We start from the raw sequence: 21,869 nt of genomic DNA on the forward strand, positions 1-21,869 counted from the left end.
GCATGTGTGTGGAATGTGTGTGGACATGTGTGTGTATGTGTGCATGTGTATGTGTGTGTATAGGTGTGTGTGTGCATGTGTACATATGTGTACCTGTGTGCGAGCATGTGTATGCATGTGTGAGTGTGCGTGTATGTGTGCGTGTGTGTGTGTGTGTGTGTGTGTGTGTGTGTGTGCATGGGCATGTGCACACATATGTCGAAGTTTGATATCAGGTGATTTTCTCAATCCCTCTCTCTGATCACACTTCCTACCTGTACTAGAGTTACAGCAGGACTGCATTGTGGAGGTGGTGATTCCTGCAGCCCTGAAAAGCCTCGCAGTGCACTTCCTTCCTCCGCCAGCTCTAGAACCTTCCTCTCATGCACTTCAGCACTTTTGCCAGACACACAACCACATGCTCTCTGGGCACTTTCTCCTCACAAGTTCCTTGAGTGACAGTCATGATTGTGGCGGCAATGACTCCTGCAAAGATTCAGGAGGCAGCGGCACCCACTGTCCTGGCCGTGGAGAGGAGAGCCCCTTGCTTTTCCTGTACTCTGGACTCAGTAATTCTTCCCAGAGTCAGAGGTTCCTTCCCCAGTGCAGGGCACAGATGATGGCTATGAGCTGGGTCCCTAGGCAGCTCAGCTCTAGGCAAGATTTGTTCCCTTGTTTGTCCGGGGCTTTGGTTTTAATTTGTAATGTTTGCTTAATCTACCATTAGTTGGGCTGAATTTAATTTAACTCATTGTAGCAATTCATTTCTTTCAATCTTCCGTTATTGGGTATCACTCTTAAGTTCTAAGTGATTTTTTTTGCCCTCCCCAGTCACCACGCAGGGGTCTGCTGGCCCTGTTATCCCTTTTCGCAAGCAGCATTGGCAATTAAAAGCAGGAAGAACAGAGGGCTGGGGAGTCGAGTGGGATCTGCAGCCTCAAGTTTTTCCATTAGCGTCTATTTTTAAATGAAATCAGACAAAGCTTCCCCCACCCTCCCCTGCCCACGCTGCGGCAGATTGCCAGATGCCATTGCCAGGCAGCCAGACCTTCCAGCTGCAGACCCAAAACCAAGCACGTGGCAATTATTTTTAAAAACTAAACCAAAACAACAATAACAAAAAACCCAAAGCGATGGTACCTTTAACTCAGATGGAGCCATGCGTTATCATATGGGTGGTCATAGCCACTCTTGGGTCAGAGGTTAGCGTGTAGTGAAAACATGGCTCACACTTAGAGAGAGGGAAGCATGCAGCAAGCAAGCCACGGGAGTTAGAGTGAATGAGAGCAAGGCTCACTATATTAGACTCCATCATTACTGCGTATATTGTCCATCCGGGTCATTGTCTTATTTAAGTCATCACATAAGCTACCACGCTGTGTCTTTCAAAGCTCCCAGTTTTAAACAGGGCAGGCCTTCCTTCAGATATATGTAAAACCGTATACCTTTTACCAGGAACCAGGATCTATATAGTCAAATCCACAGCCCTGTTAACCTGAACTCAGCCATATAAGTCTACAACAAGAAACCCCTAGCAAAGGCCTCCAAACACCCAAACCACGCAGCAACCCTGTCCTCTGGATCTCTCTAGCTACAATCCACATTGTGTCAGTACTGGGATCTACAAGAATACAGAAGGAGCTTGTAGTGGTTTAAATAGGAATGGTCTCCATAAACTTCTGTGTTTGATGACTGACACATAGGAATGGCACTACTAGGAGGTATGGCCTTGTTGGAGTAGGTGTGGCCTTGCTGGGAAAAGTTGTGTCACTGGTGTGGCAGGCTTTGAAGTCTCACATGCTTAAGCTAAGCCCAGCATGGCAGTCTCCTTCTGCTGCCTGTGGAACAAGATGTAAAAATTCCTGGCACCATGGATACTGCCATGTCTTCTGCCAATGATGATAATGAACCAAACCTCTGAAACTGTAAGCCAGCCCCAATGCAATTTTTTCTCCTTTATAAGACTTGCTGTGGTCATAGTGTCTCTTCTCAGTAATAGAAACCCTAACGAAGACAGAACCCAGTCTCAGCTAGGGTGTAGCCACATTCCAGTCTGCAGAGAAAGCAATCAATTAAAAGACAGCACCATGCCTTTCAACACATGACTGAAAGACCTGGGCACAGCTATTGCTTTTCAACTAACCCAAGTGGGTAACGCTTGCCTTTTGTAGGCTCAGCGTCTACATCTTCATCTATAAAAACAGAGAATAAGTTGGGCAAGAAGGACTTAAGTATCTGGATGTAGACAATCATACACACTCACAGGTACATGAAGCCTATACTCATGTGTGTATCTATATAAATACATACATACACATGTATAAAATGGTAACAAAATCATCTCTCTCCATCTTGTTTTCCTACACCGACATACCTGGCTGACTCTCATGCATACAGGGAATATTTAAAATAAAATTGTAGGCATCATCAGGACATGAAACATTGATAACTATGCTACTTAGGTTATCTTATACATCTTTCCAAGTCAAGGCACACAAGAAAGTCTCTCATTACCATATATATTGTCTTAGTTATGCTTTCTATTGCTGTGATAAAACACCAGGACCAAAAGCAACTTAGGGGAGAAAAGGGGTTTATCACATCTTACAACTCCAGGTGACACTCCAGGTGACACTCCAGGTGACATTCCAGGTGCCAGGGCAGAAACCCAAGCAGGGAATAAACTTGGAGGCAGAAGGCAATACAGAAGCTATGGGGGGGGGGGTGTTGTTTACTGGCTTGTTCAGCCTGCTTTCTTAAACGATTCAGGATCAGCCGCCTAAGGCTTGCACCACCACCTGTTGACTGGATCCACACGTGTCCATCATTAGTTAAAGACATGCCCTATAAACTTGCTTATAGGCAATCTGGATAAAGATGCTCAAGGCCTTGGTGGCCACAGCTGCAACACTTGATGTAAGGATAATAGCCAAGGAGGGAATAGAAAGACTGACATCGTGGCTTGTGATCCCTGCTTGGGGATGAGGATAGAGGAGGCTCTTCAGCCGGGAGTCGAAGCCCAGGTCACAGCATGGCTGATGGCTCTGCATGAAGCTCACGTCATGCACAATGACAGGGACAGGCAAGCAGCAAAGTCTCACGCTCTGAACCCAAGCACTTTTGGGAGGACCAGTGATTTCAGTGACAGCCCCCACTGAAGCAATACACGGACTCAATGGGTCATGTACTCCAGAAAGAGGGCAAGGTAGCCACCGGCTGCATCTCAGCCGTGCCCTGTCCTGACAACCCATCCCTGTCTGTCAGCGTCAAACCTGCAAACCTCGACAGACTCCCGCTGAAAGACTTGGAGCAAATAGGTGGCTATTATCGTCTTTCAAATTTCTCTGTCTTTACCTTTCCATGTTATAGACACCTGTTCATGGCCAGTCTTTAAAAAAACAAAATCGCACTTCTGACAGGTAAAACTTTGAAGTTCAAATCAATTCATCATTTTCTCGTCCTGTCTGCAAAGGTAGTCAGCTATCTTGGGAGCAAACAGGCCCAGTCCCCCAAGACTCTCATATTACACAGCAAGTCCCGGTCCTCCACACAAGAGGCAAGTCCCATTGCAGAGCGCTGGGCTTGGCTCTGCAAACCTTTCAGCCAGATACTCATTAGTTGCACATTAGACTGCACACTCAGAGCAAAAACGCCAAGTTCGCCTCATGCTTACTTGATGTACGTGAAGGGCCCTGTGAATTTATGGCAGGATAATGCAGAGCCCAGCACCTATTTATGAGTTGATCATTTGTACCAAATCCCCCTCAAAGTGCCAGAGGTTACCATTCAACCCGGGCCTGCACTCATGCCACTGAGAGGGCAACAAAGCCAAATGCATGAAAGTTAAAAGCATTAATAAAAGTGTGACTTATAAATTACTTCATCTTTGTCACCCTTTCTGAAATGGGGTGAGAGAGGCCAGGGTAAATTTATTTTTTAAGTGCTTTCTGAGACCCAAATGGGTCAGGCTTCAGATCCTGTAGTCTATAAATCATTCTTCACAGATCTAGGAGATGCAGCTGCATCGGAACATTAACAAATATTGATTTATTTTTATCATTTGCAACTGTTTATGGTACAGCAGAGATTTTAACGGCAGGCATGAACATATAATCACTGTATATACATATGTGTCTGTGTATGTGTGTGTATGAGAGAGAGAGAGAGAGAGAGAGAGAGAGAGAGAGAGAGAGAGAGAGAACTTATTAAGGGACAACAAAATTAACACTTTTTGTGGTCAGAGACCAAACAGAAAATACTTTGTGGATTTGAGCTTCCCTGGGGGTTCATAGCTAGGTGGTTTTTATCAGGTAAACTGACATTAACTCAGTGCCCTCCTGCCCTGTACCAGGGTGGGTAGATTTCATGCCATGAAAGGTTATGTACAAATGACCTATTCAAGAAATTCTCTTGCCAACCCCCAACACTAGGTGCAGTCAGGATGCCTGCCAAGCCGAGCCTAGAGAACTGTCATGGTGTCAGGGTTGTGGGGTTGTGCACCCCTGGCAAACAAGCTGGTATTTCTATCAAAGCATTAAATGAACAGATGTTCATACCGGCAGCAGTTCTGGGCAGCAATTGAGGTCCCTGCTAGACTGTGAGCTAGCAAGCGCCTCAAAGGAAAGGGATAAAGAGACAATGTTGCCAACTGCTATGGCTCCCCTGCCCTTCTTGGCTCTCTGGATTTGTTTTCTCTTTAACTGCTCACAATTTGGATCTTCATCTAAGAGACAAAGAAGAGCTGTAAACTGGTTGGTCAGCAAAGTCCAGGAGATGCTAAGATTTCACGGAGATAAACAACGACCAATAAGGCAACGACTAAGGAAACCTGACTTAGGTTCTGACAGTGACTGACACATTCAAGTCACATGGGGTAGACAGGATGAAATAATCATGAACTGAAAGTCTTGATTGCAAGAAAGCTGCTCTCCATGCCCCAGCAAGTTACCCACATAACTGGGTGCTCCCTATGGCTGCCAACAAGACAAACAGCATGCCAGAGATGTCACGTTGCAACCCATGTTGCAATTGTGGATTGCCAATAGCTGAGTGGTGGCTGGGAGTCCCTTTCCATAGCATGGCCTGGGAAAACAGTCCCCCAGTCACAACAGGATATGAGTCAGAGAGCAGATCTCTCAGCCACAGGACTGTGAACACTTTGAGCTGGGTATTTCTGGCTAGAATGGGTAGGGGGTTTTGTTCAATGTAGGATATACAGTAACATCCCCCACCTCTAGCTACTAGATGCTAGAGTTCCTGATATTGTGGTGACCCCCAACCAAAAGATTATTTCTGTGCTTCTTCATAACTGTAATTGTGCTACTGTTATGAATTATAATGTACACATCTGATATGCAGGAATATCTCATATGCAACCTCTATGAAAGGGTCATTCACTCCCACCACCACCACTCACCCCATCACCATCACCACCACCACTCACACCCCCCCCCAACAAAAAGGTCACAATCTTGGGGGAAATTTACCTCTAGCCATTCTAAGTCTCTGAAACTCAGCTGTTCAGTACTGAGAGGCCTCAAGGCAAGTCCCAAACTCCTTTGAGCCACCAAACCTTTTGGGAATCCTTACTAGTCATCACAGCTATCATGATAATCAATTATCTCAACATATCCCCAGTGGTTTCGTGTATGGGACCTTGAGAACTGCACCCTGCCTAAGCCCTATGTCAGCCCTAAATGGTCAGAGGCTTGAGCAACTAAGCTGTAAACCTTATCTTTAGCCTCTGTCAAAATAACTGTGGGCAATTTTAGAGCCATGGTGAGCATGAATTCCCATTCCTCCCACTGCACAGGACAGACAGGAGAGAGAGAAAGTGTGGTGGTTGATCATAGTTGTCAAGTTGGGATCAGCTAAAGACCAAGAAGCTAGGCACTCCTAGGAGGAATTTTTTTGATTGGGTGAACCATTTGAGGTGGGAATACCCACACTAAATCTTGGTCATCCCTTCTTGTGGCAGCTCATGTAAAAGGCCAGGGAAGAAGGGTCTTGGGTTTTTTTCTTCACTTGCCCTCACTCTCACTGACAAAGCAATTCCTTGTCTTCTTCTACTGATGGGGCATTCCTACACAATTGTTAAAGTCTACCTCTTCAGGATTCCAATGTAGACTGAAGACCAACTGATACATTCAACCTCTTAGACTGAACAACTACAGAATCTTTGGCCTCTCCATCAAGTGACAGCTATTGTTGGATTAGCTGGACCACAGCCTGCAAGGCTCTTTAAATAAACAATATATGTATCTATTCCTCTAAAGAACTCTGACTAATATACAATAATTTACAGGCTGGTTGTAGGGGGGGCTGATCTTGATGGGAAATCAAAGACACTCTTGTCTCAAATAGACACACACAGGGTGACCTTGGCAAAGGTACTCCTTCTGTTCTTCTGAGATCCCTGAACATCCTGAGTTGAAAGTGCATCTCAAAACCTGGGTCAGGAGAATTCCACAAGACCTCACCACTGGATGAGGATCTGCATGGCAGTTAATAGCTGCCAAGAGAACGAGAATCCGTCATCTCCAGGGATGAGCCTCTGATAGGTTATCCCAAGTGATCAGCTCTACACACATATGTAGAAGTCCAACACTAAATGGACTCGGCAGGCTATATTTGTGTGTGTGTGTGTGTGTGTGTGTGTGTGTATGTGTGTGTGTGTAGTAGTAGTAGTAGTAGTAGTAGAAACATAGAAGTATTGGGGAGGAAAGTATGGGGTAAAACTAATGTAAATATAGGACTCATGTATGAAATTACTGAAATGTTTAATGATAATAATAACCCTCCCTTGCAGCCCTTTCCCTAGGAGTATCCCTGCTCCTCCCCCTCTCCTTCTGCATTTACCTTCCAGGATAACTTTGTGCCTGGCCCTTCCTACATCTTCATTGTTACCAAAAGGTCTAGACTAGCACCAGTGTCAGCCCAGGTGAGACTTTTCTCACTCCCTTTGAAGCAGTCTTTGTGTTATTTTTTTTGTGCCCCACCCCCAAGGATGGGAGCCCAGAATTGGGGCTCTAATCTCCATCCACCATATCACCCTAGACTAGAGCTTTCTCCCCTAAAAGCTCAGGAAACGCATGATAGTTTCAGTTATATTAGGCTTCTGCCAGCCACGACGTTCGAATTTCAAAGGAAAAGCCACCATTCATCTCAAATTCACCATGTTATGACTTTTGTAAAAAAAAAAAAAAAAAAAAAAAAAAAAAGGCCCTAAAACACAATTAATAACACAATTGCATCTTAACTGAGAATTTTCCACTTGGTAGCTTTTCTCAGGTTGGCTGTCCTTGAAAAGACACCTTTTGCTAGCTTTTTTTTTTTTTTAAATTAAAAAAAAAAAAAAACTAAAGGAAGTTTAAATGTTTGACTCTTGGGTGTTCCTGTCCAGTTGAGTTCTGCTATGTATAGATATAGGTCCCCCAAGTAGCAAAGGATCCCTGACTGGCATTTATTTGTAAAGTTTGTGTCTAGAATTTGTAGGGGAATTCAGTTTTAAAAGAAATGAAATAATTGGATTACAGAGCCTGGATGTGGCAAGACACACTATCATAGGATGTGACCACTGGGATTCACATCTCTTGTGGTACCATGTGTGGTGGTTTGAATAGGACTGGCCTCTATAGACTCACATGTTTGAATGATTGGCCCAGAGGGGATGCCACTCTTAGGATGAGTGGCCTTGTTGGAGGAAGTATTTCACTGTGGGGGTGAGCTTTGAGGTCTCCTATGCTCAAGCTATAACCAGTGTGATACACAGTCTCCTCCTGCTGCCTGAGGTTCAAGATGGAAAACTCTCAGCTCTTTCTACAGCACTGTGTCTGCTTGCATACTGCCATGCTTCCCACCTTGACTGTAGTGGACTTAACCTTTGACACTGTAAGCCAGCACCAAATTAAATTGCTATGGTCACAGTGTCCCTTCACAGCAATATAACCCTAAGACACCATGAGACTCCCTTAGTCCTTACTTTACTAAGAATACCTATGGCCGCTCTCCAACATGCATGCATTGAACGAATGAATGAAAGAATGAATGAATGAATTTATTTCAATCCCACAACTGTTAGTTCATGCATTTAGTCTTTTGGAAAATTTATACAGAGCACTCCCAATACATCAGGGGCTGGACTCTATGTAAGGCTACCCATGAAGGGTTTAGCGCCATGCAGAAGGGACCAAGAATAAGCATAAAAAATGTGAAAGTAAACAGGAGACTTTCTTTGAGCACACATTAACAAGGAGGATTTACCAAATCAGATTGGGAAAAGCCTCCATAGGCTAAGGCCTTACTACGCAGAGAGCAAAGCCATAGAGATGACAGAAAGGTAAAGCTCCACAGAGAAGTGACGCAGACATATTGTTGTCCTGGGTTCACCATCTCTGAGATAACATCCATGACAGATGATAGGAACATGGAGTGTCACAAGAAAGCAGTAAGCCGTGGTCCTAAGTAATATGGGTTTGGGACTGGGACCTCAAGAACACTGTCGATTCTGAATAGCTTCTAGACAGGGGGTTGACAAATGAAGGTATCCAAGATAGATTCTGTCCCTGCTTGGGTAGTTGTGCTGGGACAAGGTAGATACCTTCCCTTCCATATCCTCTGGGGTTGCTACCGCATTATGAAAGGGAGGTGAAGAGAGGATTTTAGGAGGGCAAACCTAAAGTCCTCACCGTTGGGTTATCTCCACAGAAGCAGCTGCCCTCTGGTAGAAAGAGAACGAGAGGGATCCATAATTGACAGGACACGAGGGGAAGGAAGCCAGAACCGACTGCTGCCTCCAGAACCTGGGAAAGCATGCCAAGAGTCACAGAAGGGAAAGGAGAGATCATACATCATGCTGGGTAGGTTTGATGGCATCCTAGAAATCCCATGACATGAGAAGCATCCAATCACGGGGGACACGTACGTCCCCACAAGCGATGCTATGCTGGCCTCTCCCAAAATCACTCCCTGGGAAAGAACAACAAGGGAGCTATTGTATAGCCAATGAATAGAAACACTGCACTCTGGCCAACTCAAAAAATATGGGATAAAACAAAACAGAGCCTGGGAGATGTATAGGAGGAGTGCCCCCCCCCCAATTCTCTTATGCCCTGGAAATCTTCAGAAGAAAAGGGGGGGGAAGCAACATGCTGTGTCTCAACTTTATTGTATTGTCTCTTCCAGTGTCTCATCGGGCTGGAGATAATAAAAGCGTACGTTAAACAACACATCTCCTAAGGCTATAAAGCCTGTCTTTTTTTTTTTTTTTTTCTGATAGCCTCTGGAACAATGTCACAAAGATGCTTCTCCTCAAAATAACTTCACAATTATTTCACTAGAGGAAAAGGTTGGCTGTGGCAAGCTAGAATCCTGTTGGTACTTAGGGGAGAATCCCCACCCCGAGCCTTGCCAATCCCTGTGATTCATACCTATAGGCTTGGTTCACAGTCCTTATATCTGGGATTCCCTGGCTTGTTACTTAAAGCTTCTGGCCTCCACCTAGATTCGACAAATTGTCAACATCAACAAATTATGCTTGGCTCAAAAACTCTAAATTCAAAGTGTCGGTTTATAAGAAATCAATGCATGTTCTTAACTTCTTGAATCAACTGTCTAACTGTATTTCGCATTCTGTACGGCAAATTTCTCTTAAATGTTGCAAAGCACGCCCTTTTCCTGAATTGGAGCAATATGCAAATGAGCAGCAGCCCCTACAAGTTCAAAGTCAGAAAGCAATTGGTCACGGTCACTGCAGCCAACTGATCTTCCTGCTCCAAGGTCTCCTCCTGCTTCTAAGCACCAAAGAAGACACAAGTAGCCGGCTCAATGTTTAACATTACTCTCAATAGTATAAACTGTTACAAACCAGGCTGGAGAGCCCAAGACTGTAATCCCAGCTGCTCCAGAGACTGAAACAAAACCATGGAAGGCTCAAGAACTCCCTGAACTACAGGAGGATTCAAAGCCAGCCTGGCCAACTTAGAGGGACCCTGTGTCAAAATAAAGTGTTCAAAAAGAGCTGAGGACGTAGCTCTCCAGGGGTGTTCTTGCCTGGCATATGCAAGGCAGAGAATTCAACCCTCTGCACCATGGAAAGAAGAGAGGAAAAGAAACTGAATGTCACATATTTCTTCTTCCCTTTGGACACATTCAAAAGACCCAAGAGAAACCCAGTAAACATTTCCAGAAGCAACCACCAAACATCTACAAAACACTCCAGACCCTCCTGGGCGAGCAACTCCCGGGATATTCACAGCCCTGGAGAAATGGGTCGTATTTTCTATTCTCAAGGCTAAAGGGATTGGAAAAGGGCATCAGAGAAATCACACCATTGATGGTGTGCCTCCCTGAAGGCAAAGCCCTATTTCCCAGCCTGGTACTGACATCCAGAAACAGCAGGCTATGTGTCCACTCCAAAGTCATCACACTTTGGCTGTGGATCCCTACAGGGTTGGAGTGGCCCTGGGGGGGGTTTCTGATGAAAGGTGCTAAATAGATTAGTGCTATCGTTTATTAGAGCATAAGAAACAGATGGGGACGAGGGAAGTGATGGCTGGAAGGAGGTGGCTTGGGAAGACAGAGTATGTGCAGCCCTGGGAGACTCCTCTCCAGGGTGCCCATTAACATTCCCCGGGTGCTGCTATCTCAGCACCCTGCATGGATGCTACAGCCCTTTGCAAATTCATCCCTCCACTTTCTTCCCCTTGTGCACTTCATCTAACACCTAATTATAAAATAATTGGCAACCCCACAAGTTTCTACTATAAAACTATCCCACCAAGAATGACATTTTTTTTCAACTCGATGCTCCCTGCATCTACGGAGTGAGTTGGATGTAGAAGAGGAAACGGGAAGAAGGACATTTGTTTAGAAAAGGGCCTTCCTTGAGGCTCAGGGACAGATATTTTTGACATCTGTTCGAAGCCTACTACTGTAGGGAATAGTTTAGCAATATGGAATGCTACTTGACTTGGGCTCTGCATACACTCCTTGCTTAATAATGCACTGAACAACCAAGGACCCTCCCACATGCCCCTCTCCTCACAGTGCGCATAGCAACCTGAGACCCTCCCCCACCTGCATCAAGCTACATGCATGTCCCACTTCTAACAACAGACTATGATTCATCCTCGCTGAGCCTATGGTGACTTCCTCCCCTCCCCCAATACCACCCCTTTCCATTCAAACATACTACAACACATCCAAGAACAACAGGCAGTCGGCCAGTCTGGCCTACATGGATTTCAGGTGGATTTCAGGTACATACTCAGTGTGTGCATGGTTAAAATCAGATGCATTGTGGGAAAGGACGTGTACAATAGATGCTTCCATGATTAAAACATCCAGAGACCCGCTTGTGGGCCGCCCATAATAGCTCAACTTCTCCTTCTCTAGAACCCCATAACAGGAAGTCCCAAGAAATGACCAGACCCTTGAGTAAGTTATCACTCACTGCCCACTTGCTGGGTATCTTCTCATCTGTGTTGTTGTATCACTTTTCAGTAAAGTGCCCTTGTGGTTCCTCAACCTGTGTGACCTTTATTTCAATTCTTGGACTAAGAGGCCAAGAACGTGGAAACACCTGGTCTAAACACCCCCAGCCAGAGACACGTTTGTTGTCCTCTGCCCAAAGCTGGCCTTCAGGTGTCTGTAGTTTTGTCTGCTTCTGTTGGGTTCTTGAAGTAATTTGTGCTTATTTACTATATCTGGTTATCCTTAACTTACCCACCCCCAACCCAAGTCCTTACAAAGTTCCGGTTTATTTGGGACTATCTGGGAGAAACGAAAACAAGCAAACAAATAATCAAAAAGGTCTATTTCACAAAAAAATCTCTTAACCTATGATGAGCTCAAGTCAATGCGGCGTCAAGACCCTACAGTTATCCATTCCTTAAGATTACACAGCAATGAATAGAGGATTCATCCTCGTTTGCTTTGTATTGCAGTAATCATGACCAAAAGCAACCTGGGGAAGGAAGGATTTATTTGACTTACTTATTGCTAGTCCCTGTCCATCTGTGAGAGAAGCTGAGGCAGGAACTCAGGCAGGGCAGGGACCCGGAGGCAGGGACCTGGGGGCAAGAACTGAAGTGAAGACCATGAACTGATGCTGCTTCCTGGCTTATGGTTGACTGGGCTCTCATTTTTATACACCGCAGGATCACCTGCCCAGTGCTGCGCCATCAACAGGGCCCTCCCACTTTAGTCATTCATCAAGAAAATGTCCCACAGACTTGCCTGCAAGCCAATCTAATGGAGAGATTGTCTCAACTGAGGTTCTCTTCCCAGATGACTCCAGGATGTATCAAGGTGTTAAAAAACAAAAACAAAAAACAAAAAACCTAATCAGCACAGGATTAAAGTGAGCAAAATTCAACTCATTCAGGAATCAGGATGTTTGTTGTTTTTGTCTTTGTTGTTGTTGTTATTTTATGAGACTGGGTGTCACTATGTAGCCCAGGCTATCTCCAAACTCCTCAGGCTCCTGCATGCACCTTCCCTAATCAACTGCTGGCATTGCAGGCACCCACCACCAAGCCCACCAGGAGTTCATTTGCAACTAGAGTCTTCTTATGCTCTTATCGGGTGGGTCATTTTTATTTTACTATTTGTTTATGGGCCAGTATCATACATGCAGCATATAAATGAACAACTAAACGACTAGCCATTTCTTTGAGGACAATTGCTAAGTAGTTCTCATTTTCTTTACAAATTCTCTCCAGACCATAAGTGTTAGAAATTTGGGGTGGCGATTGCAATAAGAAAGGTGGTGTTCAACACGCAGGTTCAACATTCCAGGATCTACGTGAATGTCTAATGCAAAAGTACACATAGAAAAGTCAATGAGCCAGAAACCTTCCTTCTCCAGCGTGGCCATAAGAAGTTCTCAGGAATTGCTCAATTCTATGTGGGCTTGTAGTCATTTGTTCTAGTATTTATTGAAAACCAGTGACAAATTCTTTACAAGGAACAGAAAAGAAACACACAGCCTGGTATCTTTCCAAAGCAACCCAGGGCCTCCAGAAGACAGAACATAAAATTATTCAATGGCCCCCTTACAATGCATACCTACAGCCCATCAAATAACATATTGTGTGATGTATATGGGATTTTAAATAGAAGACAGATAGAAGGATAAGAACATGCAGATGCGTGGATGTGTGCCTATTACTCTCCTCAACCTTCCAAAGGACTATGAAGATTGTGTTCTGCTCTAAAATCAAAAAGAGAAATTGCACAGACACCCGGATGTGCCATGGGATGCAGCCATGCCTTCAACAGAAGGCAGAAGGAAAAACAGAGGGAAGCTCTAGAGAACCCATACTGCCCTCCCACCCCTCCCCCCAGTCAAGGTCAGCCTCTATGGTTGACAGACCTCTGAGTCGGCTATAGAATGTCAGGAGTGGCCTCTCTAGCCCCTTGATGCTGCGCTGTTGTTGACATTCACTATCTGGTGCTTGTCAATCTTAAGACTGACTCCATGTCTGCTCCTTCCTGAGCTTCTGAACAAACAGAGATATAGTAACAGAGCGGGGCCAGATGCCACCTTGGAGGATGAAGAAGGTAAACTGGAAGCACTCGGACTGACTTGTATGACACATTACTTCCCAGATTGGGTGGACCTTGCCCTGAAGCAGGAGAAGATAGCCAGAGCTTCTGGATGGAAGACCATTCCCAAGAGGAAGAAGCACAGAGCTAAGCCTTAGCTATGCTCCTCAGGCTTAATTAACCAAGCACAGAAATGTGTATGCAGTAGGTGACCAGAAGTGACTCTAGCTGACTCCTCCACTGATGGAAGGACGCATCCCCAGTGGAGAAGGTGGCTTCCTCACAGTGAGTTCTGCCACAGTCAGTGATCAGTCAAGTCCTCCTGGGCTGGGTTTTGCAAGACCACAGGTAGACCAAGTAGCGGCTAGATAGAGAGGAACATGGAGAGAAGGCACCCTCAGAAGTAATTGGAAATGCTCTTCTGAGTGTAAAGGCACAAGTCTATGGTGACTTGACACCTACCAAAATCCAAACCAACCACTAGACTCTCATTGGGCTCACTTAGACGGGGCAGGCGAAGCCTTAAGTCAAGGTGTTCCCTATTTGTGTCACATGTGAGGTGCAGAGGTGGGAGTGAGCCAGAGGTCCCTTTATCTTTGAAGGAAGACGAAAGAGAGACGGGAGGGTGAAGGGAGAGCCCTCACTGGGTTAGAGGCAGCCTCCCTTCAGAGCCTGGGAAGCGTTGATTCCCTGCACACTGCAAGTTCACGCTTCCTGCATCCCCTTGAAAGGCTCAAGGCTGGGTTTGACCTCACTTCCTGTGTTATCGCTTTTTCTACTTCCAGCCTAGGAGCAAAATGGAATTGAAAAGGAACATGAAAGAAGACAAAGTGGGCCCGTGGAAATGAAAAGAAATGCACTCCCGGCGCGTGAGAAAGCCAGCAGAGGAGAGGGGAACGGTATTGATCTCAAGTACATGAAAGCCTTCACTCCAAGATGAGAACGGCGGAATGAGCGCACAGCCACAAGGAACTTTCCTTCAGGATAAGGAGTCGTCTGGAGGGTCCCAAAGCAGACTCGGGAGCATGAGTCCCATTCCACATTAAACCCATCTACAGGACAATGCTCAGTGGACTACCGCACGCTTGTGTAGCCCGCAACCTCATGAGACAGCGAGTAACTGGAGCTATCATTTAACATAAGGTCCACAGCAGGAAACATGGAATGAGTGGGTGTAAGCTTAATCAATTCAAAGTGAGATTCTTACATACATACAAAAATGGGTCCATTTGGCAAGTTGGATGGGGGATGGGAGGCGTGGATCTTAAAGCAAGAGAGAGAGAACAAATGGTTTTCAAGTATGCCCATAGCCATCAGTGGAGCTAGTGGCAGATGTTCAAGACACATTCCAGGCCTGGAAGGGGATCTCAATGCTCCATCAGCCTCTTCTCTGATGTGGCCATGAGTCCGTTTAGCCAATGAAATGTGAGGAGTACTGGGTGGTCACATCAATGCAGAAACCTGAACCTTTTCTGTGTTTCATAAATCTACTTTTCTGCCTTTGGGATTATTGAAGCCAGTGTCAAGGCAGAACTTCTAAAGGATCAAAATGAAGACAGATGTTTGTCACCCATGTGGAATGGGTCACATAAGTAGGTACGACTTAGAACATGTTGGGCATCCTTGAAACAATGGGCGGATCTGGCTTCACGTGGCTGATCCAACACCTCCTGATAAAGATTAGCTAGGAAATTCCCTCCCCTGAGGGTCATGTGTTAAACACTAGGTTGCCAACTAATGGGACTTTTGAGATAGACTGGCTCAGGAAAGCATGGATTTTATCAATGGATTCATTGACAGTCACCATGTGAAGGCATCAGGAGATGAGGCAAACCTGAGAACTGAGCTTGCCTGGAAGAAGTAAGTCACTGAAGGCATGCCCTTGCAGATGATGGATAGATCCCAGGCCCTTCCTATCTCTCTGACTCCCAGCTCTGAACTATCACAACCTCTCATTCCTAGGCTTTGCTTCCATACAGGCCAGTAAGCCATGAATCTGGTTAATTCAGGATTGGCATTTCTGAAACAGCAAGTCAAAGTGAATCTTTCCCCTTTAAGTCAATTTTTTCCTCTGGTGTCTGGTGACAGTGACATAAAACCAACGCACTTTCACAAGCCTGAGCTACCAATCACTTTTAATTCTTGGAATGCAATTAATCAAGGCAATGGCACCACGTTTTGCTAGCAAGTTGTAATCTTCCAGTGTCTATGATCCATTCACCACTAAGGAAAAACCTTCGAATTTCAGTAGACTGGATGTCTATAGACAAACACATCAATGCTGTCTTCTTTTCAAACCCATTTACCGTTTCCCAAAGAGCTCTTGTACTACAGTCATTATGGTCCTGCGCCTTCTCAGAAGTCAAGACACATCAACTGAATGACATTTTATTTCCTAACTCATAGAGCTCCTCCTTCAGCAACAGCAGAGAGATGGACTCCTGCCCAATAAAGTACACTAGGGCATGACATGTCCAGTTCTTTAGCACTGACCATTTGATAGTGAATTCTTTCTTATTAAAAGCATTTAAGTGTTGTCAGATTTTACCAGAATTTGATAGATTGTGCATATATTTATAATATTCCAAACTATGCCAGAAAAGCATTATCTTGCTTTTCCCATTTGGGATAGAATCAGTCTTAGCTATAGCCACTATAGATCTTCACATTATTTTGAAGTTTTTAGTGTCTTATTGAAATAAAATAAATTATTTTTGATGTAAGTACATCTTCTATCATTTTATAGACTTTAATAAAAGGACTTACATGGGTACCTCATAGGGAAAATGTCAGCTCAAAAAAAAAAAAAAAAAGCACACACCACCAATTTAACGTATACATTGTAAAAATTGGTTATATACGGTTTGAATAATGTTCTATACTCAAAGAACCCTAATGGGTCTTCACATGCCTTCCAGAGATCTCAAAGACACAGTGAGTTTGAAAAACTTTTGCAAAGTACCAAGTATAAGCTATCGGAGGGATTAGCAGATGTCCCCATAACAGTTCCCTCCTGTTCCAAGTGGGAAAGAGGTTAGGTCCAAACGTCAGCCTCAGGCAAAAGCCATGTGTACTTCTCTAAGAGCTTCCAAGTCGACTCGAGCCATGGGAACCGTAGATAAGGGGTGGATGGGTGTTCTCTGAAGTCCTGGGAACACTAAGAAACATCCTGTGATGTTTCCGTGACCACCGAGGTCAGTTCAAGTCCTGGTCCCTAGGAAAGTCTGAACCTTAGATATCTGAGAAGCAAAACTCAGGTAGGCAGAGGACTGGCCTAGTGTGGTCTTACTATAAAACACTCCCAAAGTTCATGTGCTGAAGGCTTGGTCCCCAACTGGCAGCACTATCAAGAGGTGACAAGATCATGAGGCTGCTAATTACATCATCAATCGGTCTTGGCATAACTGAAGAGGATTTTAGCAGTGAGGCCTAATCAGAAGAGGCAAGGATCTGGGGCTGTGCCTTTAGAAGTTATTCTCTCTCTCTCTCTCTCTCTCTCTCTCTCTCTCTCTCTCTCTCTCTCTCTCTCTCTCCCTCCCTCCCTCCCTCCCTCCCCTTCTTGGATTTCTCCCCCACACTCTTCTGCTATGATATCTCTCTCTTGCCCCAGCCAACCACAGACTGAAAGTGTGAGCCTAACCAACTGTTTCCTCCTTGAAGGCATTACTCTCGGGTATTTTATCACAGTCATGGAGAACCAACTAACGGAGCCTCAGAGACAGCTAAGACACTCAACTAGACCAAACCCTTTCCAGGAAGAGAAGAGGAGGGATCGCTAGACAACTGATTCTCCGATCACTGTGTATTTCTCACCTCCCCATGCTGAGCAGGGCAGCTTCACAAAGGCAGGGGAATTGTCAGATTTACATAGACAGTGAGTTGAGACTACACTCTGGAGTCCTTGTATTACGTTTTCAGAACCTTCCTACAGGGCTTGGAGTATATATGGAGTGGACAGGCTGACAGGCAATACTTGCACGCCCTCGCCAAAGGCAATTACAATAAATGAAAAAAGTCAAGTTAACTTGGTAAAATCATCCAATGGGGTCTACCTGTGCATTAGAAGGGAATACAGTTTCTTAAGACTACTGGCCATCACTGTGAGTGTCTTAAGCCATCATTATACATGGTGCACTTGCCCTAACAATACCTGCCGCTACCCAACTATACGTATATGACTTTATAACTACCATTGCATTACCCTAAGTCTAATCTTGGGGGCTGTGGTCCAAGTCAGCATTTGAGACAGATGCTCCATATCGGTCTCAGGTCCTTCCAGCTAGGCTTATTAGCATTTCTCTGTCCCTTGCTTTCCCAATGCCCCACTTCTACAGACCTCAGAGAGCCATCCTCCTAACTCTGTGCCCAAAGATAATACTCTCTCACATTTAGGTCCTATAAGCCAGCTCTCTTGACCAAGCATCTGGATAGAACAGAACTTACTTAATCTTGGTCTCTCCATGCCCTATGCAGAATCAGGCACACAGTAGGTAACCACTATATAAAACTTTATGCTATGACTGGGTTAGAAATGGCATCAAATAACAAGAAGAAGAGCAAAGTCAAGGAAAATAAAAAGTCACCTTTTCTCCAGTTCCCAGAGTCCCTACCACCACAGGACAAAAAAAAAAAGGCAGGGTGCATTTCTTTAGTAGTTCCCAGTTGCTCCTCAGCAAAGAGTCATGTGACTAGTTTATGTTTCACAGTGCCCTGGATATCCACCCAACCTGATTTCACTTTGGTACACAATGAGATTTTCCCAGGACCAATCCCCAGGAATTGGCTGGCTTTTTCTTCAATCACAATAATTTCCTTTGATGGAGAACTGTCTTGTTTTTTGTTTTTTTTTTTTATCATCTGACAAAGGAGTACTTAATGTTCCCTGGGCTCCAGAGTGTTTTGCCTCTAAAGCACATTCAAGGACAGAAGCATTTTGTGTCCTCAGCTTTAAAAACGAGGCCAGCTACGGTCCTTGCCAATCCAGGTTGATTCCTGCACACTCCGAGCAGGATTCGCAACTACCCGCAATGAGTAAAGTCCTCTGTCCTGCAGACTCAAAGCTGGCCTCAATCCAAGACCTTCTTCTCAAAGAGGTAAACTGGCATGATCTTCATTCTTCATCCCAGGAAGTACTCCCCGTGACAGCCATTTTGTTCTTCCAACTGGGATGCAAGAGACTAGATGAAGGCAAATATTCTAGAAGAAAAAGAAAGCCTGCTCTATGTACCCCAGGGAGACAACAGGAGAACAGATTAAGAGACACTAGAAAGCCCCACATGTTCTAACCTCCACTTCCAGGCTAGAGCTCTAACAGATGCTGGGAGACAATGGGACTCAGGTTCAGAGGGAAATGAATGCCAACCAAGAACTTCTGTCTTATAAAACAGTCAAGTGCTACAGCAACTGTGTAAGGGGCCAGCTTTCCTCTCCCACTGCTAAGCTGGGGTAGCCAGAACTCAACCTGGGGACAGGCAAGGTGAGGCAGAAGGTCTCAATTGACCTTTCTAGAATCTTCTTCACTCCTAGATGACAAGCAAAGTATCTATTGGCAGCTTGCTTTTGCCTGTAGAAGGAACCAGAGTCCTGATGGGCTGAGAGGGTAAGGGGAAGGTCTTGACGAGCTTGAGGGCCAGAGAACACAGGGGGGATTTCCTAGATAGAGAATCTGAGAACCAGATCAAAGAGAAATGCTCAGAGTTCGTGCTAGGGAAGAACTAGGGCAGCTGGGAGATTCTTGTCCTGGATAAGAGAAGACAGAAGGAACCAGTCTCAGAGTGGTAAACTCAAGCCCCCGCCAACAGTGGAGCCCCTGGAAATCTCGCAAATCCATAACCACACAAGGCCCCGAGTGTACGACTGAGCAAGCACCTTCTCCTCTGTCACCTGTCACTGTGAGTTCAAATGCCTCACATACACACACCCGGAAGCCTTCTTGGGAAAGAACAAAATCTGGAAGGATAAACTAAGGGAAACCTTCCCAAAGAAACTAGTTTAACTGTTCAACCAAACAAGAACTTTTTTTTCATTGATAACCAGCCAAGTAAGTGTGTGTGTGTGGGGGGGGGGAGCAGGAATCAGATATGTTATGAACAATTTTAAAAGCTTATTTGTTTCACTAAGTATGGTGGCACATCCCTATATTCCAGCACTTGGAAAGCTGAGGCAAGAGGACCACAAGTTTAAACCCAGCTTGGGCTATACCATGAGACCCTGTATCAAAAAAGCAAGAAACACCCTACGTTTCCTTTGCTCATCGTGTGTGCACAGGTGTGGAAGTGTCTCTAGTATTACTCCATAAGGAATGTATATAGAAAACAAGGTTTGTAAAACATTCCATAGTAGAATGGTCTGATGCTGGCTGCCACACAGAGGAGAAGTAGATGAGGGTGATCAGGCCCTTGGTGGGTACCAGGCTCTGCAAATAGAAAGAGAGGACTCTCCTAGTGGGGTAGAGTGAATTGCAGGGGTGGGATAGAGATGGGGAAAGCAGCTACTCTCGCTACAGATTGAGGATCCCTCATTCAAAATGTTTGGGACCAAAACAGCTCAAATTTGAACAGTTTGGCATATTTTGTGTATATTTGCATGTACATAGGGAAATACCTTGGGGCCAATAATCAAATCTAAGCGTGACATTTATTTACTTTCCCACGAATAATCCTTTTACCTGTCACCTGTTCGTAAATATATTCATTATTTTTAATAACTTCCTACATGAAACCAAGTTTCCTGGTATTGAATTTGCATCTGGGGCATTATATAAGTACTCAAAAAGTTGTAGACAGAGGGAATGCTCAATGTATAGTAGGAAGATAGACGATTTGAGCCTTTTCCCCTTTAGTGCTAAGGGCTGGGTGTGTAGGCAGATGGGTGAATTACTTTCATATCATGCAGAAAGCCCTGGGTCAGTACCCAGTACTCAATAAACTGGGCACAGTGGCATAGACCTGTGATCTCAGCACTTGGAGGTGGTGCAGGAGAATTCAGAGCCAAGTTATCCTTGGCTCCGTAGTGACTCTGAGGCCAGTCTGGGTGACATGAGACCCTATTTCAAAACAAAGCGACACAAACCCCTGCCCTGCTTTAATTCCACATCCCTAGCATACCTACATCATTCTTTTGTGGAAGGTAGAAATCACAGATAGAGTCAGGCTATTAGCACAATGTTCCTACAATCCAAAGGAAGCCCCTAACCTTCAATCCACTGCCTTTTTCCTGCCCTAGCTCTTAGGGCCCAAGAAAGGCATGACCCGCCAAACGAGAATTAGGCTTTTTGTGACATCTATGTTTCTAATTCTGTGCCAATGGAGCCCCAACCTTACATCACAGCGCTCCACTCTTCTACTCTCGGACAGGTCTTCAGCAACACAATGTGTATAAAAGGAAAGACAGCCTGACAGAGCGCGTGTTTCTCCCACCGTTATTTGGATTTCCTTCTTTTGTTTTTTGCAGAATTTGTCTAGAATAGGTGTCAATTTACTTTGTAAACATTGCGCTTAATTGTTGGCGAGATTGCAAAATAACCTGGCAAAGACTGGAGTCGGTTTAGACAAGAACAAATCATTTGAATATGGCAGTGAGCGGGGCACTGAGAACAAAGCCCAGAGTTTTATTTAAGGAATAACTCAATCACGCTGAGCGAAAGACAATACCAGGGCTCCTTCTGTGTGCAGAGCTGAAAAGCCCAAAGTTTCTCTGTTTTAAGATATGTGAAGATATTCAGTACAAAGGGCCCAGTTTCAAAAAAAAAAAATCCCTGAAAGAAGCAAAGAAAAACTGCCGTGGTTTCACAAAGAAACAAAGCCTTTGCTACCAACAAGGAATGAAATCCTATGAAACCTGGTCCTCCAAGATGCCAAGGTCAGGTTGCGCAGCTTTCCACAAAATGGGGCAACTGATACAGAAGTGTTATCTGGCTATATCTTAATGTACAGTACAGCCCATCAAACACATCAGATGTAGCGAACCAGGAAATACTGAAAGCATACAATCACAGCTGAGGAAAAGATGGTGTTCCTAGGGCTGGAACCACTGCCCCCACAGCTGAAGAGCTGACCCCAGGGCTAAGAGCACAGGCTCCTCTTGCAGAGTATCTGGGTTCAATTCCCAGCACCCATGTGGTGGCTCACAACTGGAACTCCAGTTCCGGGGGATCTGATGCCCTCTTCTGACCTCCAAGGATCCTCCTGCACACACATCCCAGGGTACACAGATAGACCACAGACAAAGCACCCATACACATAAAATAACTTAAAAACTGATTTTTTTAAAAAAAGATAGCACGCCTCAGATAAAGTATTCTCAAACCCCACTTCTTATCCAGATTCTAAATATTTCTTGAG

This window comes from Mus caroli, unplaced genomic scaffold, assembly GCF_978045245.1.
Source record: "Mus caroli unplaced genomic scaffold, Mus_caroli_1 scaffold_10, whole genome shotgun sequence".
NCBI classification, from domain to species: Eukaryota; Metazoa; Chordata; class Mammalia; order Rodentia; family Muridae; genus Mus; species Mus caroli.